Consider the following 22,032-nt stretch of genomic DNA (forward strand, 5'->3'; position numbering starts at 1 on the left):
TAACAATATCATAGTTATTTTCGCTTTTTTAGAAGTGGAATATGAAGTAAATGTGAGAATAAGGATCAAAAATACCATGAAGAATTCATCCTCTGAATCTCATGGATTCCTTAAGCTGAGTTTACACCAAAGTTATTAACAAAATGTTAATAACACATGATAAACATATGTGTTTGTCAAGTTCCGTTCAATGTAATAGATATGTAAGGATTAAGTTATCAAGATTTCACTCACCTTGATGAATCTTTGGAGATTGTGAATGAAGTGCAGTCTAATTGCTCATGAGAAATGAATGAATGAAAGAAATTGCATGGAAAAAATATCCTATACAAGAGCGGAATCCTTTGCATATTAGTCCTTCCCTAATCATTTTAAAGAATTGTGTTTTGTTCATCAATAAACTAGTAGTTCTGTGAACAGTAGACCTCACGCTGTATTCTCATACACAAGTACCTGATTGAAACTGTAGACCTTATGGGAATACAGCAATAGAATGGCTTCTCCACACATCTGTGTAATCACTTGTCAGCTGATTTATGATGAATAATTCTATAGTCTGATTTTTACTCTATTGGCGTATGAAGGAGGCTCCTTTTTCCTTTTATATTATCCTTGAAATGCAAAATTTCCAAAAACCTTGTATATACGTCGACGCGCAATTAAAAAAGGAACATAGCTGTCAAATTTCATTAAAATCTATTACCGCGTTTCGCCGTAGATGCGCAACATATAAACATTTAAACATTTAAACATTAAGAGAAATACCAAACCGTCGACTTGAATCTTAGACCTCACTTCGCTCGGTCAATAACTTTGGTGTAAACGCAGCTTTACCGAATATGAACTGTCCCAAAACTTTATGCGCTCATATCTCAAAAAGTAATGATCGGAAAAAATGTTTCCCTGAGAAACCGTTTTCTTTTTGATAGCTTGATGATATACAAATCGAAAAACTTTGAAAAATATCACCAGAAGAAAGTTTATTTTTAGCCTTTGCACAGCCTTAATGAAAACTTTAGTATTGCATTCCAAGAGAATATGAAGATGTATTGGAACTGTTCAAGGGATTTAGGGAAAATGTAAATTGCAAGATCAGAGTTACCTGTTATTAGGTGAGGAATAAGAGGAAGAACCGAGAAGGAAGGACCCAAAGGATCAAGGAAGATATGAGAAAGGAGCAGAAACCTAGAACGAGAGTACAAAGAAAGAGCAAAATGGATGTGGAAGAATGGAGAATAGAGGAGAAATAGAGAAGAGGTAAAAGTGGATTGAATACTTTTTGTTAAGTGGGGAATGAGTTGTTCATTTTGTAATTAGAGTAAATAATTTGTAACGTATTGGATAAAGTATAGGAAAAGATAGTCAAGACGAAATAAGAATGTAATTAAATGGAAATATTCTCATTTGGCGGAGATAGGACATTAAGGCTGTACAAAAGCTAAAAATAAACTTCCTACTGGTGATATTTTTTTTTTAGTTATTCGATTTGTATATCATCAAGCTATCAAAATGGAAAAGTTTTCCCACGAAAACATTTTTTTCTATCATTACTTTTTGAGATTAAAGCGCCCAAAGTTCAAATTTTTAGGACAGAAGAATTCAAATTCGGTATAATATAATCTCATGATATTCAGAGGATAAATTCTTCATGGTATTGTTGATTTGATAAAACCAAAATGTTTTGAAAATATCAATTTTTGAAAAGTTATTCAATTTACTAAAAATGTTGTTTTATCAAATCAACAATACCATGAAGAATTTATCCTCAAATAACCCAAAAAAAAGTTATTTTTGGTAAATTGAATAACTTTATCAAAAATTTATATTTTCAGGTAATTTTTGTTTTATTCAATCATTAATACCATGAAGAATTTATCCACTAAATCTCATGGATTTATCTCTTACCGAATTTTAAATGTTCTGTCCCAAAAATTCAAACTTTAGGCGCTCATATCTCAAAAAGTAATGATCGGAAAAAGAATGTTTTCCTGAGAAAACTTTTTCATTTTGATAGCTTGATGATATACAAATCGAAAAACTAAGAAAAATATTACCAGTAGAAAGTTTATTTTTAGCCTTTGCACAGCCTTAAAGTATTCTCTCTAACACTCAATCTTGAACCAAGGATCTGGTACAGTATAACAAAGGGAATCCCTTCCACAATGTCCCTGAAGATTTTATAAAATTTATCATGAAATTTCTACAGAATTAGAATATCTTCTACAGAGTACTTGAAGATGCTCAGAAATCCTTCTAATTAAAATTATTTTGTGATTTGATTACATCGCTAATTAACGTTTTTTATAAGGATTATAGTTGGTACCTTAACCACAGAGCAGAAAAGGTCTTGAATAACAGGTAACAGAGCAATAAATAATTATCATGGAACCATAGATACTGTATTCTCAAAGCTAACCAAATTACGCAAGATAGACCAAGCTAACAGAAAAACGTGTTTTTTAGTGGGCTATTATATGACTGCATTAAGAAACAATATCTTCAACTGCATTTTATACACTTGTTTTGACATCACCGTGTAAAATGAATAATGATCGAATCTGAAGACGAACGAATAAAAGGTTGGCATTTTTCAAAGACAATGACAGGATGAAAACAACAATTTCAGGACGAGAGAGAGACATGAGACTAAAATCTATAGGAAAAATGAGAGAGACAGAGACAAATGGAAAGAGAGAGATAGAGCAAGAAGGAAAGAGAAATAATTTTAGTATACTGCATCTTTTCAAATGCCACCTCCGTGATCCCAAAATACAATTGAGAAATTTTAGAGATGTTATTATGTACTGTACTGCATTTTGCAACAGGTCATCGTGTAGCTTCGAAAATCGTCGATAATCCTCACAAAACTATAAAATAAATCATGTTTGGAAAAAAACAAGTTTGATGGTTGAAGAGAGGTAATTCCTAAACGTGGGAAATGGGGATAGGCTCTGTCATCATTTCTCAACTGTTGAACTGTCTTAAAATTAAGATTCTAGAAAAAATTACTATTCAATGAGAGGATGCAGTTTCAATGAAAGGATGAGTTTCAATGGGAGACTGCAGTTTTCATTGTTAAGCAACGTGGGTCATCAACACTTTTCTCCTGGAAACATCTATGGATTACCTTTTGTTGGTAGTTATATTGAAACCCCAGTATTAATGTTGTCATTTGACCTGAAGACACATGTTCTCACAACAAGTTACGTTATCATTCACGAGAATCTAAAATGTGAATTGTTCACTGCTCATATCGTCATACCATAACTATGTTTCTAAAAATTATGCTAAAACTTCGACTTGAATTTATGCAATTTCATGTTTAATGCATTTTGTAGCATACGTTATGTAGTTTTATGCAGTGTATTTGATTCGATTTGATTTTATGTTTCTAAAAATTATGCTAAAACTTCGACTTAAATTTATGCAATTTCATGTTTAATGCATTTAGAAGCATACGTTTTATGATTTTACCTACCGGTAGTCGCGCTGTTGTAAAAAGTACAACAGTGTCAGTTTTTTTGCTGCACAAACCTATTGTATGGGGTGGTGTCAGTGAATGAGTCACCTATGCATTCCAAAACTTTCCCCCCATCACTCCACTGAGTTGCAGTATCAACCCAGCAATGGTTCAGTCTTTAGGTGCCATTTAGTCGCGACAGTGCATAAGTCGCACTGTGCATAAGATAGGGAAAGACTGTATACGGGGACTGTAAACAAACCAATAACACAGAATTGATGGCTTTGCTTGATGTACCTTATTGGGCTATAAAATGGTAATCATCCAAATGTTCATAGGCGTAAAATAATCCAAGAAGTAATTATACAATTAATTAATATGTTTTGACAGTAAGCAGAGTTTACATAACACTTGGAAAATTGGATGTTGTACAAAATACAACACGCGACTGCTCGTGAGATTGAGTAGGGCGTGACTACCGGAAGGTTATGTATTTGATTTGATTGAAAACTGTTTTGAGCAAAGAAATCAAATATAACGTCCGGTCTCACAAAATGTCAAAATCATCTACAAACTGATAAACTACGAGAATAAACAAATAAGTATTTACTAAAACTTTAATAATCTAGAAACGAACCAGCGAAAACATGGAAAGCAGATAGATAGAGCGAGAAAGAAAAATAAATAATCTTGTTTCTTAGCTGAAGCAGTGTTGCCATTATAAAAGTGATTAATGAACATATTAACATAAAAAATCATCAAAACATTTTCAAAAAGTTTAAAAAATTAATTAAAAATCTGGTGTGGCGCACTCACACAACTTTCCTTGCCGTTATGAAAATTGATCACCTGACGCTAGTGTTCCTGCGCATCACAAGTCTACTATTCAAAGATTTGAGCCAGCTGGTGACAGGGCAATAACGCTGGAGACACATGAGGTCTGCTATCTCTTCATAGAGAATGATTTAATAGAATCAACAATAATTTGCAATTGAATAATCACATTTTCTCGAATTTAAAGCTTATTTTCAACTTTAGGTGAAAATGTTACTGAACATTAATTGTAGAGATTTTCATGCTCAATCTACTCCACTTGATTTTTTTTTTTTGTTTCAATTGTATCTGAAGCCTGATAATTGGGAATCTATCTGTATTGCTGGGGCGGAGCTCCTGAAATTTTTACAGATATGGGACTTGTGACAGTTGATAGAGCTTATCAATGACTATTTTAGGTATAAAATTGATCAAAATCGTTGGAGCCGTTTTCGAGAAAATCGTGAAAACCCCTGTTTTTGACAACATTTTCGCCATTTTAGCCGCCATCTTGAATTGCATTTGATCGAAATTGTTCGTGTCGGATCCTTATAGTGGAAGGACCTTAAGTTCCAAATTTCAAGTCATTCCGTTAATTGGGAGATGAGATATCGTGTACACAGACGCACATACACTCATACACACACACACACACCACACACACACACACACACACACACACATCCAACCTAAAACATAGTGCATTTTTCTAGGCAAATGGAAACCAAGAGATACGCATGGAGATACATTGAGATGATAATGTTAACACTGTTATTAATGTTAGTTGGCATACAGACAATAGTAGGTCCGAATAGTGAGATCCATTTTCAACTGTCAGCAATCTCAATGGAAATAACTGAACCGCTTCCCATTCAATGAAAGCTGCCAACAGTTTGTAGTGAGTCTCACAGTAGTTGATAATAATAATTACTGGCCTACTGATACAGTATTTACTGTGCACATATTCGGCTACTGTGCTGTACTGAATAATTGTAGTTTTCGGACATGACTATAATTAAACAATCAGATACTGCAGGAAGAAAACAGTCAGGAACAATGCGATGAAATAATGATTGTCAGATGGTTGGCCCACTTTACTTACATCATACGAGACCAATTAATATAAACTCTAGATTGTAATCTCATAATCTTGAATGATGCCAATAAAATTAACGCAAGTATAAAGTACTAGCCGTCAGGCTCGCTTCGCTCGCCATACCCGTCAAGCCAGGGGGCTCTGCCCTCTGGACCCCCGACTGGATCATCCAAGAATGAGATGAGCGGGCTCGCTTCGCTCGCCTGCATTTTTCATTTGAGCATGCTTCATTCCAACAGAAAGTCAAAGTACTGAGAAAACGCAGAAAATCTGAGAAAAACGCTAATTTTGGGCGCATCTTTGGCGTTATTTCAAATTCCTTCTAACACAACATTATTACACCCCAGCTGAGCTTCTGTAGTAAATTTGAACATTTTCTGTTCATTTGTTCTCGATAAAGCTGAGAAAACGCTAAAAAATCCTGGAAAAACGCAGATTTTGGGCGTATCTTTGGAGTTATTACAAATTCCTTCCAACACAACATTATTACATCCTAGCTGAGCTTCTGTACTAAATTTGAACATTTTCTGTTCATTTGTTCTCGATAAAGCTGAGAAAACGCTAAAAAAATGCAGATTTTGTGCTTATCTTTGGAAATTTCCAAATCCGTTCTTAGTGCGCCTCTAAAAGGCCAACTGAACATACCTACCAAATTTGAACGTTTTTGGTCCGGTAGATTTTTAGTTCTGCCAGTGAGTGAGTGAGTGAGTCAGTCAGTCAGTCAGTCAGTCAGTGAGTGCCATTTCGCTTTTATATATATATATATAATATATATATACAGGGTGTTTCAGAAGTAGTGTCGAGAATTTTAGGGTATTGTACCTGGATGCTAGGAGACTACAAATGTCATATTTGAAGTGTCCAAAACTCAGCGGTTATCCTTATAGCTGCCATTTTGTTTTTTTCACTTAAAAATTTTTATCTCAAGAACGAAATGTTGTATTGATCTGAAATTTGGCATGAATATTTATGCTATAAAGACTCAACTATAAAAAATAAAAAAAAATTTTTTCGTTGAAATTTTTCAAAATGGCGGCCATTTTAAATTTTTGATGGCGAATATCTCGAAAACCGTCCATTTTACAGAAAATTTACAAGAGACAAAAAAGTTAGCAAATTTTTTCACGATTCCAATGATACCTAATTTATTAAGATTGGTCGAAGAATAACAGAGAAATTAATTTTTTCGTACTGCATGCATGACCACTTTTCACCATTTAAAGATCAATATTAATTTTTTAATTCCAGATGTATTTAAGATGAAGCTTTGAAACTCGGTATGGCTCCATATGGGCAAACAGATGATTTTACAATGGTTTTCAGATGATAATGTTTGTCTTGTAAAAGTATTGTTGTTTCATTAAAAGTAAAGAACCAGATGTAGTGCTTCCTATTTCTTAGTCTCACGTTTCCTAGGTCTTATTTCTATCTTAAATTTCCAGTTTCAATATTTTCTTACGTTGCTTCTACACAAATATTTAATTATTGTAATGGAATTTAGTTCGCTGGAGTACACCGATATTCACTTCATGTATGGAGCAGCTCTTGGCAATGCGACCGAAGCAAGAAGAATGTATGCAGCTGCATTTCCAAACCGCCGTCTCCCTTCCGACAAGGTGTTCACAAGAACTCACAATCGGCTGAGAGAAGTTGGTTCATTTGAACGGAACAGGGTAATTGCTGGTAGGCCTCGAGCAGTTCGAAATGTTGCTTTTGAAGAGGAAGTATTGCAGAAATTCGATTTCAATCCTAGAACGAGTACGAGAGCAGTTGCAAAGCAAATCAATTCAAGTGCTTCTTCTGTGTGGCGTGTACTAAACAAGGAAAGACTTCACCCCTTCCGCTTTCAAAAAGTTCACTCATTGGTTGAACGCGACTATGAGCCAAGAGTAAACTGTGCCCGTTGGTTTCTTCAGCAAGACATTATCCAACCAAATTTTCTAGAAAATGTGTTATTTACCGATGAGTCCAGCTTTACAAGAGAAGGAATCTTCAACTCTCGCAACAGTCACGTCTGGGCCTTAGACAATCCTCATGAGGTCAAAGTGCGTGGTTATCAGCATAGATTTTCGCTGAATGTTTGGACGGGTATCTTAGGTAATCGCGTGATTGGACCATACATTCTTCCTAATCGTCTGAATTCTCCCACGTACATTACTTTTTTAAGAGACATACTACCAGAACTTTTGGAAGATGTGCCTCTTGCAAACAGATATAATATTTGGTTTCAACATGATGGTGCCCCTGCTCATTTCGGAAATGTTGTTACGGACTTTCTGAACATGACCTATCGTCAGCGGTGGATTGGGCGGGGTGGACCAGTACCGTGGCCCGCACGTTCACCTGACCTCAACCCTTTAGATTTTTTTTTCTGGGGCCATATGAAAGACCTTGTTTACAGCACGCCAGTAGAAAACGAAGAAGACCTTGTGGCAAGAGTGGTTGCTGCAGCAGGTGCCATTCAAGATGATGAAAATGCTTTTATAGCAGTTCGACGGTCCATGATTGAAAGGTGCAGACTGTGTAATCAAGTTGAAGGACGGCATTTTGAGCAATTGCTGCATTAGTATCAGTGAACCGATTTGAGTGAAATTAATATTTTTCAATGTAAAATAAAATTTGGAGGAAAGTTATTCTTGTATATTTCTGTAATAAGAACGGTTTTCATGAAATTATAAAAAAAATTAATATTGATCTTTAAATGGTGAAAAGTGGTCATGCATGCAGTACGAAAAAAATAATTTCTCTGTTATTCTTCGACCAATCTTAATAAATTGGGTATCATTGGAATCGTAAAAAATTTGCTAACTTTTTGTCTCTTGTAAATTTTCTGTAAAATGGACGGTTTTCGAGATATTCGCCATCAAAAATTTAAAATGGCCGCCATTTTGAAAAATTTCAACGAAAAATTTATTTTTTATTTTTTATAGTTGAGTCTTTATAGCATAAATATTCATGCCAAATTTCAGATCAATACAACATTTCGTTCTTGAGATAAAAATTTTTAAGTGAAAAAAACAAAATGGCAGCTATAAGGATAACCGCTGAGTTTTGGACACTTCAAATATGACATTTGTAGTCTCCTAGCATCCAGGTACAATACCCTAAAATTCTCGACACTACTTCTGAAACACCCTGTATATATATATATATATATATATATATATAATATATATATATATATATTATATATATATATGTTATATAGAATATAGATTACTGATCTTGGCTCGATACAACATTAGCTAACATAGCCACATTGAAGCCCTGCAAACACAAACACACACACACACACACACACACACACACACACACACACACACATACACACACACACACATCGATTTTTATTCGTACGATATTTTGCCGTCCTTATAAATTCTATCAGATTAAACGGAGCTTGACAAACATCATCTGTTTGAAATCATCTGTTTAATCTAATAGAATTTATATGGACGGCAAAATACTGTACGAACAAAAATCGATGTGAGTGTATGGGGCTTTACAATACAAAAACACAGATACAAGAACACATTAATTCATTATAGAATGTGTTATAACTGAAGCGCAGCCAGCTATGATGAATATAGTCCACGTTCTAGAATTGTGAATGACCAGTGGACATTTAGAAGAATCAAATAAATTGAATTGCACATGCGTACAAACGACTCTAATTGATTAAACAAGCCACTAACTATGTCAGCTGCTTTCCTACTCTTTCAGTGATAAGAGAGAGTAGGCTATATTTTTTAGGAAGAGCGTTAGAAGTCGAAACATTCTAGTAAAATTTTACTTCTTTGCGAAACCAACTACAGTAGTTAATTTTAGAGCTTTAAATTAAATAAAACGAAGTGTCTGGTCTCACAAATGTCAAATTATCAATCTACAAACTATCAAATATATCTACAAACTCATCAACTCTAAACTTAAATTAAAACTTCAATACATAGGAGGGAGTGTTCATTACAAAAATGAATTAATGAAAACATTAACTATAATTTATTGAAATGTCAACAAGCATAACCGACCTGTGCAAGTACTGCGAAATATTTATATATGCCTATTCCTACCTTAGACTCATTCTCGCACACAGGCAGTAATGCCTCTGCGAGAGTAAATATTTCTTAATATATATATTTGTATATCGCTGTCATTTCTGTGGTGCTAACATTGTCTTATTTTTATTGTAAAGTGTATTATTATTTTATGATGTAGGCTACCACTGTGATTGCTTGTAAGACTTGTGAAATAAATAACTTTTTGAATTGAAATTGAATTGAATTATAATGACTGTCTCAGACATCAGTCACCCTTCCAACAGGATTACCGAGAGCACGAAAATACTGAGCTATAATTTAACAAGCTATTACCAGTACTTCAAGTACTGGTAAGTCGAAACCTTGCCAATACTTCACAAAGACGGTAGATTCAGTCAAATACATTAGCATAGAACTATGTATAGTTTTCAGTTCAATTGAATAATGTTAGTCATCCTGTTAGTTTATACAACAATCCAGGTTGAATGGTAGAGAAGACTCTCCAAACAGCAATTATTTTTCGAAATTAATTTTGCCTTTTCCAGTAAACAACAAAATCATGAACACCAGAATTTCAGCCAGAGTGGCTGAAAACAAATCTCTAACCAACAGATGTCATCTATTCTCTAAAAATCCACCAAAACTTTCTACTACGGCGCGAAAGGTCAAAACTCTCCAAATTCAATGACAATGTCGCTGAAGCGCACCCAAATTATTTATTATTACAATTTGAATAGAAATCAATTGTCCCGACAAACCAACAAATAAGAAGCAGGAAACGACAATTCGATTTAAAATTATTCACAGTCCTCGACGACATAATGCTGCTCACTGTCCTGGATCATCACTTCTCTCTCTCACACACAATCACCCTCTCCCTCTTTCTCTAGTTCTATTTCACTTCCAAATTCTCCAGTGATTTGGAAAGTAATACACCGGATGGATGCGGAGGTGCATTCAATTGCATTCTCAAACAATAATCGTAATCGTAATTAGTCAGACCTCAATTAAAGGCGAAACAGATGAACATCTTCCGCAGTCAATTTGAATGAGAGAGAGAGAAGAAACCCCTGAAGAATCCATAGTAATGACGATGAATCACTACTGTATCGGCACGAATTAATATGAAACTTTATGAAATATATGAATTACATGAAGCTTTATGGAACTTTGGACTATATACGGCGAGGTGGAACTACCCTTGGGTCTCCCCACCATTGAAAGCCATATAAGCTAATAATGATATGATGACTAATTTACAAACAATGTCGGGGCACCGAGCTTCGCTCCTTATTTATTTATTGATAAACAGGACACAATTCTTCAAAATGATTGGGGAAGAACTAACAGGCACAGCCCAAAACTGTTTCTTCCCCGAATTTTGATTTATACACTATAAATGGTCTAAAAAGTAGGTTATGTTCCATACACTTGAATTCAGGTCAAATTTTGAGTCCAAACATTTGAAAACAGAAAACCTTACCAGGAAAAGAACCTTCTGATAAGACCTATTGTTCTTGTTTAGGACGCAGATGATAATATAGTAACTTAGTAGTATATTAATACTTCATGTTGAGAAGATAATACTGCAATATCAGTGCCAGATGGAGTTTGTTGTTTCAACATTCCAGTAGGCCTATCCGTGCATAACTGATAACCAATAAAGATTTCACATTACATATAAAGCTCCTAAGATTCTAACTGAAATAAAGAAATAAGAATAAAGCAAAACCAAATCCTTAAATAAATAAAGTACACGAATAAGACCATACCCCCCTAATTTCAACATAACCCCCGCTAAAATTATAGACCCAGAAGAAGGGGCCTCAACATGAGCCCTTGGTAACCATAAATGAAAGAAAAATAAAGGTAACTTAACTGAAAAAGAAAAAAGACAATATAAATTTAATACTCCACCTTAAGGTGCGTACAGATATACGCACCGCGAACATGGGCAATTCACTTTTAATCAGCTGATTATATCTGTATTTTTACAGAAACGGTAAGACATAGATATAAAAAGCTTGGCATCAGCTGATTAAAAGTGAATTGCTCATGTTCGCGGCGCGTAAATCTGTACGCACCTTTACAAGTATGTATGTGATTACTTAAGGACTGATACTCCATCAGAAGGAACTACTGCTTTATCTGTGCTATGCTGGAATAAAATGAGCATTGAAACATTTGAGACTGTAAAATAGAATACTTTTGTAAAGGAGTATCTTATCAAAGCGTTTAAGATCACGATGATTTTCAAGCAAATTTGCTAATTGATATCTGAAAATTTAATAATAGAATATTATTATTTTGTAAAGGTTTTGGTCTTATCAAAGCGTGTGAGTGCACGATTATTTTCTTGCAAATCTTCTAAATTAATTAATTTAAACTTTAATGGATACACCAAGAGTGTGATATTGCCTCTGCGTGATCGGTTAGAATCGTTAATTGAAAATTGCAGTTGGTTCACCCATGGGAATTCTAACTGTTATATCACGTATAGTGGCTTACATAAATTTTCAATAAATTTTTGTTACAACCGGTTCGATTTGATCGGAACCGGAGATAATAATAGCATCTGTTTGTAGCACTTAGCCTAAAAATGTTTAATGGCCGTTAACTTTAATGGTAGGTCGAAGATCAAACAATAATCGGTGGTTTTGTAACCTGTCGTTAAGGTATTTGAAGTTGATTTACCCGTCGGTAGATTGAATTTCAAGAAGATTGGATTGTTCCGAACCCAATGTTTATATAATTTTGTAATTTTATTTATATTTTCAAAAGAGTGTTATTATCGTATTGTTATCTTCTTAATATCGGGGACCGAGCTTCGCTCTGGAGTACAAAAGCATAGAAAATTTATTACGAAAGAAGAAATTATAAAAAAGTAAATTCGTATGGCTTTTGTTGGTGGGGAGTCCCTTGCGGGAAGGTCCCACCGCCTGAATATATAATTTAAGCCGTCAATGAACCTTACGACTCCCATACTTCAGCCGGGGCCGACAGTTTAACGTGCCCATCCGATAACACGGGAGTGATCTGGTTAGAAAACTGTTGGTATTGAAAGGGTTTGAGAACCCGGGATCTCTATGTAGCAGCACTCTATCCACTAGACCACAGATCACTCCAAGAAATTATAATAGCATACACACAGAAGTTTTCTATCTAATCACAGTAAATTAAGATTAATTCCCAGAGGAATGCAAAAATTTACCTTACAAAGGCCCAGTTGCACAAAAGCCGGTTAAATTTTAATCCTGATTAATTTCACGTAAACCAAATCAGAGAAGACCATTTCAAAAAGATGGATCTACTGGAAATAATCAGGATTGAAAATAACCCGGCTTTTTTGCAACCGGCACTAAGTACCTGATTGAATGATTACAAAAGTTCAACAGCTGAGTCATAATTTTGACACATGAACTAGCTCACTCAATTCCATCACCAACAGACGACGAAATAATTATTATTCAGCTGTTTTTCCAAGGATGAATAATAATTATCCTTTTAATGTCCTTCAGCGAGTTTTCCCAGGGATGAGACCTAGTGCAATCGAATTTTAATATTATAAATCTACTATGTTCTGAATCTCGTGAGAATCGTTTGAGCCGTTTTCGAGATCCGGTGAAATACAAACATATAAACATCTAAATATCCGAACATCTAAACATACATATTTATTTATTTATTTATTTGAGTATTACAATAGTGCGATAATATCCCTCTAGCTGTAAGCTATTTGAGAGACATATAAAAATAATCCTTTACATACAATAAACAGAAGTTGCTCGTTTAATAGTATAGGAAGGATTATTTTTAGTCTAGATATCTAGATCCACACCATTCGTAGTGCCTATTTGAAAATAATCGATCAATCAATTTAATTTAATTCAAAGTTGATAAATCGAGGGATATAATCTAACATTTATATATTAAGCACATAGGTAAAAGTAAATGTAGCTAGGGTGATGAAGTAATAAAGCGATTCAAAGCTTGAAGCTATGGAAGGTTTCGGTTAAATAACAATGTTAAAGGGATTATATCGAGGACGATCAAAGTTGATAGTATATTTTTTGTCCAATCCATCCTGATCCAAGCAACTGATTGCCGGAGGGTTTAAAAACACCCATCTTTGTTGAGAGAGAAGGGTTCAAGCTACACAATCCATCCTTATCTAATGCATAATATCCTAAATTAACCTCAGCATGTCACATATCAGTAGTGGTCTTGACCGTCTTGTATAGCTCAGTCAAAAACATGTTCTCTACATTTTTTTGTCCATTTTTACAAGATCTTACACGAAAATGCAATGAAGAGTTTATAAATAGCCTACAGGTAGATTATGGAGCATTGATCCTATACCAACAATTTCTACAGGTATTCAGACATATAATAAGATTGAGGAATTATTTTTCACCCAAGAACGGACCCGAGGAATCAAAGGCTTACAAATACCCTATAGGTATAGGAATGGCCTACAGGCTATAGTTTAAGTTTTACACTATTGATTCCACATATGTCTACAGAGATCTATTATATATAAAAGCGAAATGGCACTCACTGACTGACTGACTGACTCACTCACTCGCAGAACTAAAAATCTACCGGACAAAAAACGTTCAAATTTGGTAGGTATGTTCAGTTGGCCCTTTAGAGGCGCACTAAGAACGGATTTGAAAAAAATTCCAAAGATACGCCCAAAATCTGAGTTTTTCCAGCGTTTTTTGTTTTTTCTCAGATTTATCGAGAACAAATGAACAGAAAATGTTCAAATTTAGTACAGAGGCTAAGCTAGGGAGTAATAATGTTGTGTTAGAAGGAATTTGCAATAACTTCAAAGATACGCCCAAAATTAGCGGTTTTTTTTTTTGCTTTTTCTCAGATTTATCGAGAACAAATGAACAGAAATTGTTCAAATTTACTACAGAAGCTAAGCTAGGGAGCAATAATGTTGTGTTAGGAGGAATTTGAAATAACGCCAAAGATACGCCCAAAATCTGCGTTTTTCCAGCGTTTTTTTGCGCTTTCTCAGCTTTATCGAGAACAAATGAACAGAAAATGTTCAAATTTACTACAGAAGCTCAGCTGGGGTGTAATAATGTTGTGTCAGAATGAATTTGAAATAACGCCAAAGATACACCCAAAATTAGCGTTTTTTTCGTTTTCTCAGTTATTTCATCCTCAGTAATAAACAGAAAATTATCAAATTTGGTACAGAGGTTTAACTAGGGTCTAAAAATTTTGTGATGAGGTGACTTTGATATTTCATCAAAGATACGCCCAAAATCAGCGTTATTCCAACGTTTTTCTCAGCTTTTCTGCGGTTTCTCAGTACTTTGACTTTCTGATGGAATGAAGCATGCTCAAATGCGAGCCCGCTGATCTCATTTTTGGACGATCCAGTCGGGGGTCCAGGAAGCTGATCCCCCTGGCTAGACGGATATGGCGAGCGAAGCGAGCCTGACGGCTAGTTATTATATAAAGAAATGGAATAATTATTTATTTTGAATAGCTTGAATATTGAGTAGAGATCTAACAAGCACGTAGAAGAATAGTTTAGTAGATATAATTGTTGGTGTGTACTATAGCTTCTATAGTACCGTATTGATTCTACATGAACAGTATGTGTAGAGACGCAAATTATGATATAAAGATTATTTAATGATATAAAAATATTTCTTGTAAAAAGTTCAAATATTGAGCAGACCTCTATCGAACCCTTCATTTAATTTTTTTTTATATCTATACTTCAAAATTATTACAAACCTACCATAAGTACCATAAGAATATAAGAAGCATGTATTCCAGTTGTTTTAACTATGGATTTTAATGATAATATTTTAAAAAATATGAAATAAAAAACTAGTAGATAAAGCCAATATCAACTCACCGGCATCCAAAACGCAACTCCATGGCAGCCACGGATAATACCTGAACTGAGTCTAATGTTTACTAGTTTTTTTTTTTTTGTAAATAATTCACACAGCAACACAATCTCTTTCTCACTTTATAAGCACAACCTCTGAAATTTTTCAATTTTCCCAAATAATGCCAACTGAATTACCGAGATTTCCAACCTAGATTTTCCCGAATTTCAAGTTATTGCAAAAACTTATGGAGTTTTTCAAATATAAACTGCTCAAACCACGGAAAGTACTATAGGTTATAATATTGACGAAATCAAATACTATGGTTTTTCAAGGTAAGAGCCTAATCTACATATTTTCAATTTGATTTAATCACTTGAGACTTTGTGAAAATAAAAATATATCTCAACTTCTATATACAAGATCAATAAAATTATTGAATGAAAAAGACTGAGAAATTGTCAAAAACCCACAGATTTATTGATACTTAGAAATTTGTATTGATTTATTGATATTTCTAAGTATCAATAAATCTGTGGTTTTTTGACAATTTCTCAGTCTTTTTCATTCAATATGAATAATTACCACAATATCAACTTCTAAACTACACAAAAAGCAATAAAATTATTATTCCAATTTCCAATCCAAGCAACTGATACTTAGACTATATCCAATCCTTGATGATCCCAAATTTGCAACAATCAAATAAATAAAACAACCAATAATAAGGTTGGATTGGTTGGTTTCATTCAAAAAACCAACAAATTATTATGCAAAAAATATTTATCAATTTAAGGATGATTTTCTTGCAATTTTTTACAGTAATTATTATTGAAACTTCCAACTAGCCTAAATCAAAATTTTCAACATCTACAAGTTTCTGAACTTCCAGAGCAGTAGAAGATAAAATGGAGAGCTGACAATTTACCACTACAATTCCTATCAGTAATAAAGAATAGATAACTTATTATGCAGTAATAATTACAAACAAAACTAACTTTAATCCTGAACCGTTCCTAATTTCAAACGATTAAAATAAAATCTTCAACACACCGTTACAATAAATGTTCCGAATAACACAGATAAACTGCTAAACTGTTTACAGAAATTATAACAAATTCAATCAACGTCTCCAATTAATCAAATATCAGAGCGATAAAATAATGAATGATGAGCTCAAAAAACGCCGGCAGAAATGTCTACAACACGAGACGAAACTAATTTTCTAGTCAGTTATAACCGCATTGTACGACTGACAGTCTGAGACTACGTGACGAACGCTGCAGCTCTGCTACTACTTAGCACTGAGAGAGAGAGAAAGAGTGAGAGAGAGTGAGTTAGAGAGAGGGCATCAGAGTGAGTACGAGGGTCAGGATTGATAAAAACGGAAGGGGAACTTAGAGATGATGGAGGGACATGTGGATAAAATAGGGATTGAGAGTATGTTGTTGTATGAAAAAAGAGGGGGATTACGAGAGAGAGAGAGAGAGAGAGAGTGTATGAGGGAAAACGATTTGTTTATAGAGGAAGGGAAGTAGAAGAAGAAGAAGAGATGTGGGTGCGGAATGATAAGCGACTTGAGGAGAATCGGATGGAAGAGAATCACCGTAGACAGAAAAAGTGAATCGGAATAAAGAGAGGAAAAGAGGAAGACAATGAAAATAAATTGGGGTGAGAAAGGGTATAAGGGTCTTAATACTGCAATAGTTGAGTTTTGAGTCAGGATAGTAAAATCACAAAAGAATAAAAAATGTAAGTATAAGTTTCCTTTACTTAGTAAGCTGAGAATAAATAAATTAATTCATCTCCAGAACTCTAACTTCAACAGCTCTATTGAATTGTCTATAGACAATAATTATGATGAAATGGCGATTATCATGTATTTTATGACAAATAAAGTTCTTGAACCTATAAACAATGTAAATGCATCATATCAAATCAGTCAAATTTGTAGGTAAGTGTTTCATCTGAAAATTTGTAACAACTGTAGATACTGTATAACCATAGATAAAGGATAAGCATAAGTAAGATAAGCTATATTTCTTGTCTCTGGTATAACTCTGTGGCAAAGCATTAATTTCTAGGTCAATATTATTTATAAGAGATCACTTCACTCATATGGGCTACTTTATTCAAATTAATAAAAACAATATAAAAACTTGTAGTAAACTTTTATTAAAACATTGTAACTACTACTTTCGACCTATTACAGCCATTTTCAAGTTGAAATTTTCAAGTTTTAACTAGTCGAAACTAGTCGTTAAAAAAATGTTTTAATAAAAGGGTACGAGTTAGTTCTATATTGTTTTTATTAATTTATAAGAACTATTTTCATAATTTTGATGACAGTAATTAGCCTGAAAAAATATTACAGGTTCCTTATGAAACATTCTGTAATGACATTCATGTACAATACACTCGTCTCACGTGAAAAACCGTACAGTACTTCTCTTTTAGCCTCACTTACACACACACACACACACACACACCACACACACACACACACACCACACACACACACACGCACCCTCTCTTTCAAATATTATACCTCTGATTCCCCCATCCCTCAATCCTCAACAATATTTCTCATTGTTACATTCTTTGAAATGCAACCAGGAACCTGACACCCAATAAAAGTCCGACAAGATCATCATAAATTTCACTCAATACTAGTCCTAATATCACTTAGTATAGAAATACTTCCTCTATTCATTACATTACAACAATTATACACGATTTCAATGACAATGGAACGTTTAACCGTACAGCACTCCTATCTACCACAATCAGACAAATTTATATTTAATTATTGTTATTAAGGGACTGAGGCACTCAGTGAAAGTAAAGGTGAGAGATCACAGCCTTCAACACTGAACCAATTCAATAATATTTGTCAAATTCAACGACTTCTAAAACATTGAACAATCAGAACACTCACACAAGTCAAATCTAGATGTGTGGATTGGAGTAATTTGTTTAGTAGAATCACAGACAATAATTGAATAAAAACACACATATGTTGTCAAACCGTTGTTGGTTACAATATTGACAATGACTCAGTCTAATTTTCACAGACAATAATTGAAACTGTGTAGAAAATTCCGCATAGGAATCTGAGGTAGAATAATTGTTATTGTATGTGTATTTGTATCTTAATGCATTACGTGTGATGAGACAAATCATCGTGTATGCTGAGACAAACTATAGATAAGTGGAATATTTACGATACAAATAAAACTAATATTATATATATCATTTTACACTGAATTATTGTGCGTATACTTTGCATTTGTATCTTTATGTTTTTCCCGTGGAATTGCTTTATGTGAAATGATTTCATCTTTCATCACCCCTTATAGAGTTAGAGGTTAATTTCATATGATAAATTTGGTAGTCAGTGTATTTTAAGAATTGTATATCCTATTATAATAATAGCTTATTTATGTGAAGTCCACTTTGTTTTTTCTAATTTATGTCATTCTAGCAGTATATTATTTGTAATATTTAGAGACCAGTCGATTGCATCAAATTACCCATCTACGTAGTTCTTAGCTCTAGTTTTAAGATTTATGCATACCACCCCACACAGGCTAGGCCTCGGGGCGTTTTTTGTTTTATTCATTCTTATAAAAGAGCCTTATCATTTTGTTACATCATTCCGCCCAAAATTCATCTTGGATCTTTTCATCTCCAGAATTCATCTCCGTTTATCTTGGATGAATAAAATCTATTTCATTTCACATTGGTAGATAAAATAATAAGGTAGCCCTTGTGCTATTTTCTTCCAAATTTAAAGGTGATGACACAGTCCAAAATAGGGACAAATATCAATATAAATAAAAATCGAGCCTCAAATTTTGACATTTAATAACTTTTTTATGTGTGCACCGAATTTGATGATTTTTTTAGTCAAATTTATAATCCGACTTCAGGACTCTTTCCCACGGTCCTTCAAAGTTTGCATGTAATCCTTAAGGGAGAAGATTTGTGAGCTGGCTACACACAGAAATAAAAAAACAGCTGTTATAATCATTTCGTCATCCAACAGCCGTCGGTAGATAGTAGACAAGAGTCTGTGCTGCTCCATAACCGCCCATGTATTTTATTCTAAACGCCCCGAGATGCATTAACTATTTGGCGTTACGAAGTTCGCCGGGCCAGCTAATATAGAATACTAGCCGTCAGGCTCGCTTCGCTCGCCATATCCGTCTAGCCAGGGGGCTCTGCCCCCTGGACCCCCGACTGGATCGTCCAAGAATGAGATCAGCAGGCTCGCTTCGCTCGCCTGCATTTTCAATTTGGGCATTTTTATCATATGTTAGGACAATCCAGTCGGGGGTCCAGACTAAACGGCTGGCTAAACGGATATGGCGAGCGAAGCGAGCCTGACTGCTAGTAATAATATTCCCAGGATTGAAGTAGCAGTGCCCAATCAATTTTTCCGCGATAAATGCATTTCAACTCAACTTAATGCCAACCTGACAAAATTATTAATTTAGTTGCCAGTTTACAACTGTTTCGAAGAGGTACTCTATCTAGATTATAGTTCTATAGTAACATATGATATGGAAATTTCAATTATAATTAAGAGATTGGGAGAAGAAGAATATACATGCTAAAAGACGAAATTTAAACCCTTAAAAACAACCCTTAGAGTTAAAATATTGCCAAAAGATTTCTTAGTGCGCCTCTAAAGGGCCAACTGAACATACCTACCAAATTTGAACGTTTTTGGTCCGGTAGATTTTTAGTTATGCGAGTGAGTGAGTGAGTGAGTGAACATCTGACAGAATATCAGCTGCATTTTGAGCAAATTCTCCAGCTCGGGGTGATCACTAGTATAAGTTGAATTTTCTGCTTGATCTGAATGACCGAAATATTTGTAAAAATGTACTTTGTAAATGACTTGTAAATCACACAACAAAATTCAAGCAATAGTACCTTGGTTGTTGCGTAATGTAGACCGGAAATAAAAAACTGGCATATTTATTTGTATATTGTAAAAATATAGACTGCCTCACCTCGAATAGAGGATGATGAGGAGCAAAAACTGCTCTCAAACATATATTCATTCACAAACCGTTGAAGGACGATCTCATGACATTAAAATTTAAAGGAAATTGTTATTTTGCAGCTAAATATTATATTATTACTCAACATTATTTGTGTGTGTGGGAGAGAGAAAGAGAGAAACGGATGAATCAAGAGCGTCAAATAAATTAGAATTGATGCACTCTCATTTCCGTGGATGTTGCATGGAAATTGTAAGCATCCTATTGAATAATCGCGACCTTCACTTGAGCATGTGCTGAAAAACCTTCGATAATTTGTTTGGAAAAACTAGGTGATATTATAATTGTGTCACCAATAACTGGGTGATCATATAATTATAATTGTAGAGGCCTAATTATTGTAAAGCAAAGCAATTACTTCAGGAAATACTGTAATAGAAAAGTTGCATTACTTTTGGGAAATGGGAATAGGGGTTTCTGTATCATGGAATCGAAAATTAGTCTACAGGAAGTCAATATTTAATTAAGATTCATTTTTGAAAATGATTATCTAATCTATTAAACGAAATTCCTAATAATTATTCTTATACTATTGCCAATGATTTTATGTAACCCTTTCAACATTTGTATGAACCTTTCCTAAAACTGATAAAACTGGAAAAGTAAAAACGATTTCACAAAAATTTTAGTAGTTTATTTTTAGTGTCATTGAAAACTAGGATTGAGTTGGAAAGTAGTACTTTCAAAATCAAATATACTAATCAAATATTCCTAATAATTAAAATCATATATTCCTAAAATCAAATATTCCTAATAATTATTCTTATACTATTACCAATTATTTTATGTAACCCTTTCAACATTTGTCTGAACCTTTCCTAAAACTGATAAAACTGGAAAAGTAAAGACGATTTCACAAAAATTTTAGTAGTTTATTTTTAGTGTCATTGAAAACTAGGATTGAGTTGGAAAGTAGTACTTTCAAAATCAAATATACTACCAACTAGTGGTATATCAAACATGAAATAAAATTAAATATATACTACCCATTAGGTAGTGGTAAACCAAAGATTACTAATTTTTTATGAGTAAAATATTTGAAGTAGCCTATATGAAAAAGTACCTTCTTCTAGTTAATACTGATTTACATGTATGAGTTTGTAATAAAATACAATATAAAGTTATTCATTTCGTTTCCTGTGATGAGATACATATATTTCAATATTTGATTTGATACTGTAAAAATTGTAGTTTACAAAAGGGTTTGAGGTTTCATTATGAGAAAACTTATTCAACTCGTGATTATAATATTTATTCACACGATTTATTCTATCTTTGCAATAGAAAAATACAGAAAATTCAAATAAAATAGGATTTTACTTTTTTTGTAATAAAATACTATTTTACTGTATTTTGTTTTCTATTTTATTTAGATTTAGCAATTTCTCAGCATTTTTTCCCCAAATCACACCTAGCAAGATCATGGTCGATCTTATGTGGACATAAAAAATACCTCCAAAAAACTAGTTCAAAAATTCACAATTACTTCAATAAAAAAATTTCCTCCGGGCCGGATTTGAACCAGCGACCTATGGATTCCTGATATCTGTCCAACTACAGTCCACCGCTCTACCAACTGAGCTACCAGAGGATGCTGATAGTGAAAGCATAGAAAAGTCATATAAACTTAAGCCAAGTCTACCATAGGAGTCTGATTTAGCCTGAATTAGCAATTTCTATTATTAGTTGC

The 22,032-nt window shown here is 33.8% G+C and overlaps 1 protein-coding gene and 1 non-coding gene across 2 annotated transcripts in view; both read right to left on the reverse strand.

The window, feature by feature from the left end:
• Positions 1–16,533, reverse strand: part of LOC111057880 (prolyl 4-hydroxylase subunit alpha-2) — a 147,529-nt gene extending 130,996 nt beyond the window's left edge. The window contains exons 1-2 of the mRNA XM_039419696.1: positions 16,269–16,533; positions 15,294–15,425 (exon numbers count right to left, since the gene is read on the reverse strand). The gene's annotated coding sequence lies outside the window, so the exon portion shown is untranslated. The remainder of the gene's footprint in view (positions 1–15,293; positions 15,426–16,268) is intronic.
• A 5,310-nt stretch (positions 16,534–21,843) lies between these two features.
• Trnay-gua lies at positions 21,844–21,933 on the reverse strand. The gene is given in 2 exon segments: positions 21,844–21,879; positions 21,897–21,933. It is a non-coding gene; the product is annotated as a tRNA-Tyr (tRNA).
• Positions 21,934–22,032: the final 99 nt, after the last annotated feature.

The sequence above is a fragment of the Nilaparvata lugens genome, chromosome 1 (assembly GCF_014356525.2).
Source record: "Nilaparvata lugens isolate BPH chromosome 1, ASM1435652v1, whole genome shotgun sequence".
NCBI classification, from domain to species: Eukaryota; Metazoa; Arthropoda; class Insecta; order Hemiptera; family Delphacidae; genus Nilaparvata; species Nilaparvata lugens.